Source organism: Lissotriton helveticus, chromosome 12, assembly GCF_964261635.1.
Source record: "Lissotriton helveticus chromosome 12, aLisHel1.1, whole genome shotgun sequence".
Classification (NCBI taxonomy): Eukaryota; Metazoa; Chordata; class Amphibia; order Caudata; family Salamandridae; genus Lissotriton; species Lissotriton helveticus.
In genome coordinates this window covers 163618230-163627130 of record NC_136073.1, presented here as the reverse complement: position 1 = coordinate 163627130, position 8901 = coordinate 163618230, and positions in this window count along the sequence as shown.

Sequence of the window (8901 nt, the reverse complement as noted above, 5' to 3'; positions counted from 1 at the left end):
TGGTTCTGGCGGACCGTGGAGGAGCATGCCGCATTATTGGGTCCAGCTGTTGTACATACATACCGGACAACTCACCCTCAGTGTACAAAGCCATCGAACATCTTCACAGACTCTCTTCGGAAGTTCACCAAGAGCAAGAAGAATGGTCGCTTGGTGGTTGGTTCTGGGACACCGTCAAAAGCTGGGGCGGGAGACTGCTCACCATTATCCTGATTCCCGTAGTTGTAATATGTGGCCTATGCTTAGGAATTCAATGTCTGCCACCTATGTGTTCTTTATGTGCGAGTTGTATTTTTCCCAAAACTGTGGACATTGGAAGCGAACATATGAGAGCATTGTATGATACCGAAGTTAGGAATTTGATGAAAATTGACATTGAGTAAAGCAAGGTGGCTAGATATGTTGAAAAGGGGGGACTGTTGAAAGTTGGGCTGAAACCGTCAACATTATCGGCGCCCTCTTGCTCTCCTTAAACCTTTTGTGCGCGTAAAACAGCCGCCATTTTGGGCACCATGGCTTCCCTGCTCTCGCCGAGAGCCAGCGCGCCTCTCTCTCCCTCCTAGCTTCGCTGACAACCCCCCTGCCTGCACCTGCCGCGAATCATAAAACCCCTCTTCGGCGCTGCTCTGCCCCAGGCCCTCGTCCTGTTCCCAGCGCAACACCTCCCTTCTTCCCATTTATGATCCCCGGCCCTTTGATGCAAACCCCTTTTCCCCGTGTGCCCGTTTGTCTTCCCCGTTCCCAGGCCGACACCCAGCTCTGCCGATACCAATCCTTGCCCCTCCCCGTACAATAGAAAGTTTCCCCCCAGCAAGGGATCCCCGGGTTGATCAAAGCCCCCCGCCCTACGAGATCCGATCGAACCCCACACACTCCGTGAATCGGCGGAATATCCAGCTGCGCGATGATCATCACCTGTTGTGAACGGGGCAGGGACTTCCACTGTAACCTTGCGTGGGAACGGGCTGGGAAGGGGGATTCTGAGGATGTCTTTCCGTACATCAAAGTATCGACGAGAATGTGTTACATGCAATAAAGAGATAAACTTGTGTATAAGAGGCCAGGCCTCAGGGATGCAGTTAGAGCACCTCAGAACGATACCTTCTGTCCGTTTCGTTGTGTTCTCCTCCGGAGAGAATAAAAACCTTGTTTCCTGCCTTCCAGTCTCCAGCGCCTGCCTCTTCAATAGTTTAACTTCTTTGTGGGTTCAAGAGGCGACACCGCCGGGCAATACTTAAGGATCTTATATTCTGGTTGGTAGTGCCCCCCTTATTTTCAACATAGTGTGAAGCGCTCTGACACCTTCGGGTAAAGTCCGCGCTATATAAAATCGCATAAATAAATAAATAAAATAAAAAAATTGCAAACATCACCTGGCCCCCACAGCAAGACCCATTCCTCCTCGCCCACTATGCCCTGAATGTGAAGGGCTGTGGGCGAGGTGTTAAGACTAACACCGTTTCTGGGCTGCATGGGCCCCAGGGGGGCCGAGGTGAAAATGGCTCAAAGGCCTGAGAAACACCTGGCCCCCAGGGAGGCCGATTCTTGCAAACAATCACCCCTCCCCAGCCCAGCCGCAGCTTGATTGCTTGGCAGGGCAGGGGTGAAGGAGAGGCCACAGCTGACAATCGCTGTCTGGCTGCGCAGCGAGGCTGCTTTCATTTTCTCTGTCTGTCTCCGTGCACTCTGTGGGCCGTTTTATTTTCTCCCCTTTCCTAGTCCACTCTCTGTGGACTGGGACAGGGGAGAAAAAAACAGCCCACAGAGGGCACTGAGGCACCGGCCCTTCGGCCCATGCCCGAATGCCCGCCTTGCCAATCCGCCCCTGCCTTCCACCATTTCACTGAGCCTTTGATTGCCTCCAAAACGAAAGTTCAAACTTCACAAATGTTTGTTTTTTTACTATTTAAATAGCTGCTGAGTGCCCATCGTCCTGGGTGACAGCTTCAGCCGGTCATGGCTCTAGAGCCACCGGTGCGTGGCCTTCAGGAACAGTTGTTTTGTAACATAGTAAGCAGGAGCTGAGAATCCCAACATGCAAATTCTTGCCCTGAAGGAGTCATACATTATCTTTGCCCTTGGAAGCTGCGGTTTTAGATGTGTCAATGTGTCTAACCCATGCCGAATGCTGTTACTGCTTGTTTTGCACTTAAACCCAAATCTTAACCCTTGTCTCCTAATTGATGGAACTGCGCTGTTTTACTGGCATCAGGCATGAAAACATGCATTGAAAATGCCACGTTATCATTCCTATATTCTGTTCCTTTATCTCATATATCCTCTTCTTCACCTCCTCCTATCACAGATCAAATTATTTGGCCTTTCCATCTCTCTTCATCCTTTAATAACCAGGTCTCTTCCTCCCACATCTCTCTAGCTCACCTCTCTACCTTTTTTTTGCAAAATCATTTTTATTGGCATTTCAAATTTTCACACCGTACATATTTTGCAATTACTTCAAGAAGAAACAGCTTCTTGCGAATCATACATCACGACATTGTATTCAGCTGAATTTCAGTGTGAATACATACTTTAATTTCCTTAATTGTCCCTGTCTACGTGAGGAAGTATACAAGTGCGAAGCATGTATCTATGGATGATCGTCTATCGCATGCGCAGTGTGTTCGGCGCCAGCCAGCGGGGCTAACACCATGGTTAACATCGTGCTGTAGTGGTGGTATCAATCTAACTCTTCAACCGGGGTGACGTAACTGGGGTACACTGCACGTAAGGCTATATCATTCAACAGAGACCTGTGGGCTGATCCCCAGTTGCTCGACAATGGACTGTGTGTGTGTAAGAGAGGGAAGGTGGAAGCAACCAATATCGGGGTATAAAATATGTTGCGTAGCTTCAGCCATCCAACCCACGCCTACTGTGTACCTACTCCACGGAGGCATTATGTCGGATCACCCCACTTCGCGCCCCACAGTGGGAGATCAGGTGGTTTGTGACCAGGGCCCCTCGGTTGTTTCCTGCTTGAAGGAGCGTAGTAGGATGGCCCGTTGCATGGAGATGGGGTGTTTGCGTAAACCCTTAATTGCTTCCCTTCCAAGCGTCTCCTCCTCCGAGGTGCCCCATTTATTAACCGCCAAGCCGCCAGCGGTGAGCCCCGGGGTGCCCTCCAGTGCATTGCTATGCAGAGTTTAGCCAAAAGGAGCACCAGGGACGCAAATCGTGTCTCCACTCTTTGGTGCTTACGGTGTTTGGCAATGCCCAGCGTGCAGGCCTCCCATGTACTGATATTCGTGAGTCCTGTGACTGTGAGGAGGGTGGGATGGATTTTAGTCCAGTATGCTCGGACTGCCGGCAGTCCCAAAACATATGAAGAAACGATGGCTGAGGCTGTGGGCATCTTGGACAGGTAAAGGGCGTGTCTGGGTAGTAACACTGGAGCTTCTCGGGGGTCAGGTAGGCACGGTGTAGTATGTGAAGTTGTATGTTCTTAAAGCGATAGTTGCAGGACACTTTTTGGGGGAACTCAAATGCTCGGTCCCACTCTTTGTCATGGAGTGATCTCTGGATCTCAGCTTCCCATTTCTCCCTGAGGGGCACAAGGGTGATTGGGCTCAATGCACGTTCCACTTTGTAGATCCAAGTTGTCAGGTGGCGCCCTGGGTCCATCTGCAGGATCGAGTGTATCACCAGGTGTGTGGGAAGTTCAGTGTCTATTGTATGCCACATGCTGTGGCAGTCTACTAACAATTGCCTATGTAAAAGAAATTGGCCTCTGGGGAGATTCTTGTCGGTTACCAGTTCTGCAAACATCTGTAGTTGCCCTTTCGCGTAAAGGAAGCCTCCCTCCGTGACCGAGTGTGCCGTCCACTCACGCAGCGCCCGCTCTGTGTAATGTGTGCGACCCCTGGGGAATCCCACCAACGGCAGGTCGTGAGAATACATTGATGACTCGCGGTTCAGTTGGTGCATCCGTTTTAGGCAAGAGTGCGCTTCCGAAACCAGGAGTGGGCACTCCTGTATTGGTCCCGCCGCTGGCAGCAGCATACGAAGTATGACGGGGGTCGGAATTAACGTGGTGTCTGTAGTGGTTTACCCGAGTTACAGCTTGGCGAAGGCAATTAGTCTGCTCCCCGATCCCCAGATGAGGGTCCCGAGGAGGGTGCCCAATTCTCTGAAGATAGCTCACCTCTCTACCGTAATCACTTCTTCATTCTCCTCTCACAATTGATTTTAACTCAACTTGTAATCCCACTTTTTTCTCATACTTAGTCCAACTCTAATGCCATCCTCTTCTACACCATCTTCATGCCCATTTCACTCTCAGAAACTCTCACACCCTCGTCGCATTAAACCTTCTAGCCTAATCTCTCAAACACCCTCACCTCTCAATCACCCTCACCTCTCCCCCAAACAGTGCTTTTACTTACTTTAATATTGCACCCTCTCTTGCTTGTTCCTCTTAGCCCCTTTTTTCCCTCATCCATCTCTTTCAAAATCTGTTTAATTCTTATACCAGATAACCACACACACTTATCGCTTCCACATTTGTCACCCTCAATCAATCAATCAATCAGGATATATACAGCACGGCGCATTGCACAATAGAGTATCCAGACGCTTGCACGTCCTAGAGGCTTATTCGAACAGCCAGGTTTTGAGGGCCATTTGAAATTCCAGAAGTGAGGTGAGGGTCCGGAGGTGCGTGTGGAGGCTGTTCAAGGTCTTTGCTGCCATATGGGAGAAGGAGCGTCCTCCACTTGTGCTTCGGTAGATACGGGGAGTATGGGCAAGTAAGAGGGAGGTGGATCGTAGTCTTCTTGATGGTTGTTGGAAGTTCAGACGATAGTTATTGTATGCAGGTCCTTGGTTGCGTACAGCCTTAGTTCGTGGGTCAGAAGCTTGAATTGGCATCACTTCTGTACAGGGAGCCAGTGAAGTTGCTTGAGTTGGGATGTGATGTGATGTGGGTTTATCAGGGAAGGCAGAGGATGAGTCTGGGTGTGGTGTTCTGTATAGTCTGAAGTCTCTGTAGGATGTGTGTGGCGATTCTTACGTAAAGGGAAACATCCTTTACGATGCAACTTTTACCACGCAGTGCCTTTACAACGCAGGTTTTTCAACGCAAGTCATTACAACGAATTGCGCTGGGGGCGCTCTAGGATAGGTAATAGTTTAATTTACTATCCAACACCTTCCCACAGGGACTGAAGTTGGAATAGTAAATTAAACTATTCACTATCCAGCACCCCCCAACGCAAGTCGTTGTAACGACTTGCGTTGAAAAACCTGCGTTGTAAAGGCATGCGTAGTAAAAGCATGCGTTGTAACAACGTACATCCTTACGTAGAGAGTGCTGCCATAGCCCAGTTAGCTGCTGGTGAGGGCCTGTGTCACAGTGCGTCTCGTCTGTAGTGGTAGTCACTTGAAGATCTTATGTAGCATGTGCAAGTGATGAAGCAGGCATAGGAGACGCTGTTAATCTGTGATTCCATGGTAGTCTTGTCAGTGATGATTGTGAGGTTGCTGGCATGGTGGGAAGGAGCAGCTGCGTTTCTTAGGTCTAATGGCCACCAGGAGTCGTTCCATGTGTTGCTGCTGTTGCCAAAGAAGGGTGCTTCATGTATTTGTTATAGCCCTCAAGTCTGTTTCCATTGATGTTTCATTTTAGATTTTTTCGAAGGATTTTACTTGACTTTGTGAAAGTCTTTTTTAGCTAAAGGATGTGCTGTTTTCAAGAACATTTATTATAATATTTATGGATCTGGAAATATGATGAGATTTGGATTTGTGGATTGTAATTGCTAAAATAAGCCTGCTTTTTAAGATCAATGTTACTCCTTGAAAATGAATTAGCATTATTAATGATATTCTTTATTAAATGTTTTACAGTGTACCTTTTATGGTCTATAGAACCGAAATAAAGGAAACATGATAATGAACCACACATACTTTGACCGTAGGTCTCTCTTACACTCAAATACTTGTGCACGCTTATCAGCAGTCGCTGTGTTCTTACGCTGCCCACCACCAGGGCAAGTGTAGATTGTGAAACATGCACTACTCAAAACAAATGTGTGCTTGAAAATGTAGCTACTTTTCGCTAGCCACAGGTGTGGAGCAAACCATCTGCAGGACTGTAGACATAAATCAATGCATTGATGATTCCAAGATAAATCGGACCCTGTAATATAGCCTTAAAGCCCGACCTAGCGGGCTCTATCAGCCCTTAAAGGCCCGCTCCAGCGTTAAAGGCCTGAGCCTAAGGCGAGGGCCTTTTACAAGGGAGTGGGTCTTTAATGGCCGTAGAGACCGCTAGGAGGGCTCTAAGGCTATTAAAACATTCTGCCCCAGAAGGCAGAATGATCTAATTATAAAAACAAAAGCTTTCAGAGCCTGAGGGGATTTAAACTGTTTTGGGAAGAGGGTACAGACACACACTCAAAACATGACTTCTTAACATTCTTATCCTTTTTCAAATCTAAACACAGCACACTAAAAGTTGTCCGTAGGGTCAATAAAAACACATTTACAGTTTAATGAACAGGGAAAAGCAAATTGTTCCAATCGGACATTGTCATGCTAAAACCATTGATATACAGTGTGTCATAGTGGAGCCTCCATTACTTAATCATCCATAAGGTCCATTCAACCTTCATCCCAAGCAGAAACACACAGGTGGACTCCACCAGCATCCCAGAGGGGCAGTCCCCACTCCCAGTAACCGCGTCCGCAACCCCAGCGATCTGCTCTTCCAACACCAGGCTGTCTGCGGTGCTCCTAGAGTGTGAGCAGGGGCAGCAGCCCCATGCCCTACACTGCCTACCTTTGTACCCTTGCCTCAAGCTGGTGAGAACATTCTTTTTCGGGATTCAGATTGCTGTTCTCCCCCCTCTGTGCTGCCCTAGGAACTGAGTTGGAGGACTCTCCCCACTTTTGTAAAGCGATCTTGGCATTCACTTTTTCGCCACTAGGAGGACCAGGGCCAATCAGACCTTTGCCCGCCCGGCAAAGAACAAGTTTTGAGGAAACGCCCAGATGCCGTCAATAAGCAAGTCAGTACCAAAGTAAGATAACTGGACCCCCTTTCTGTAAAAGGGGGTCCAGCACAAGTTAGTCACCCTTGATCAACTTGTGCTGTATGTTCCACAACCACCCCGGCTGGGGCACAGCTTGGAAATTTCAGTGATGAGATGTCTGACTGACACCTTCAGAGCCCTGTATATATCATTTAGCCCTCACTGTGGAGAGTGTGGTGCAGCGGCCTGGGCAGCTGACTTCGGAGCACATGGTTCACGGTTCGATACCCAGCTCCGGCGGCAGCTCAGCACCATGTGACTCTGGGCAATAACTCACTTAATTTCCACGACGACCCCCCATTGCGTTGAGACCCGTAAGTGTGAGTAGTTCGCGCTTTCCAAATACGGATTTACATTTACGTGCTGCGCACGATCGTGTGAGCAAGCTATGACTGACTCAGGGAAGGCCTTACCCAAACATGGAAACTCTCACAAAAGAGCCTATCCGATTGCCTTGCACCCCAGCTTAGCCAAGTCATTACAGCTGTTGTGAGCAAAGATCAAGTCCAGGAACTGCAGTCCCACGCAACCCTTCATCTCCTCCACCAGTTGGTGAAGCTGGGCTATACGGAGGTCCCTAGCTCTGTACCATGGGAAGACAACATCTTTCAATCGAGCAGGCTTTGACTTATGATGCTGCTGCAAACGGAAGGTCCCCCAGCGCACAAAGGAATGGCCAATGCCCCACACAACTTTAGAAGTCATACTAGTAAAAGGCAACAAAAAATAAGAGTGAGATAAGCGCATTACACAGTGATTATGGCGCGAAACACAGGGCATACATAGTGCTTAAAACAAGATGCTGACCACTGGTCAATCCGCTTGACTTTGTTTGAGGACAAACCTGCTCCTGCTGCAAAAGTTGCTGCTCCGATCCTAAAAGAATGTGATGGGTAACCCGACGGGTCAGTCCCAATACTGCTGCGAGTGCTGCGTAGCCCTACCGAAAATTGATATTGTGGCAGACACTCCCCATTAGAATGGAGCAACAGTGCAGGGGATTGTACATTGGGTGGAACCAAGATGTATGTCCTCATTCGGGCAACCAGGCAAATAACGGACACATGAGCTCCCTGAGCTCTACTATAGCTCCTTTTCCTGCTGGATCAGTCTTGGACTTCCTAAGCTTAAGGGTAAGTCTGTCTGAATATAAGTGGGTGTGTACCCATTGTAAGCTGTCCAAAAAAACCAGTTTCAGATGCCCCAACAACAGTGGCAACTGCACAGGATCTGAAGCAGTGGGGCGGGTGGGGAGATTTGGGAAGAGACAAAGTAAAAATTAAAATAGAGATTTTACCTGCAGCATTGCGCCTCTCCCGATCCAGTCCCGGGCTGAACACACTGCACAGGCTCCCAGATGGGAAATCCTGATGCTGCTCTCATGCTGGAAAGAATAGAACACGTTACAACACAAACTTTTACAACACATGCCTTTACAACGCAGTTTTTACATCGCAACATCCATTACATTGCATGATTTTACAACGCATGCCATCACAACACATTTTTAGAAACTACACTTACAACACATTCTGTTACAACGCATACCATAACAAAGCATAATACTTTCATGGCAACAGTAGTGTAAGTGTTTGAAAGTGTAGGGGTAAAAATTACTATTCCCACTCCAATGAGTGGAACAGTAGGGTAAGTGTTGGATAGTGTAGGTGTAAAAATTACTATTCCCACTCTAGTGAGTGCAGCCGTAGGGTAAGTGTTGGATAGTGTAGGGTAAAAATGACTATTCCCACTCCAGTGAGTGCAACAGTAGGGTAAGAGTTGGATACTGTAGGGGAAAAAATTACTATTTCCCATTACTTACCTTATAATGCATTGTAATGGCATGCGTTGTAATGGCATGCAATGT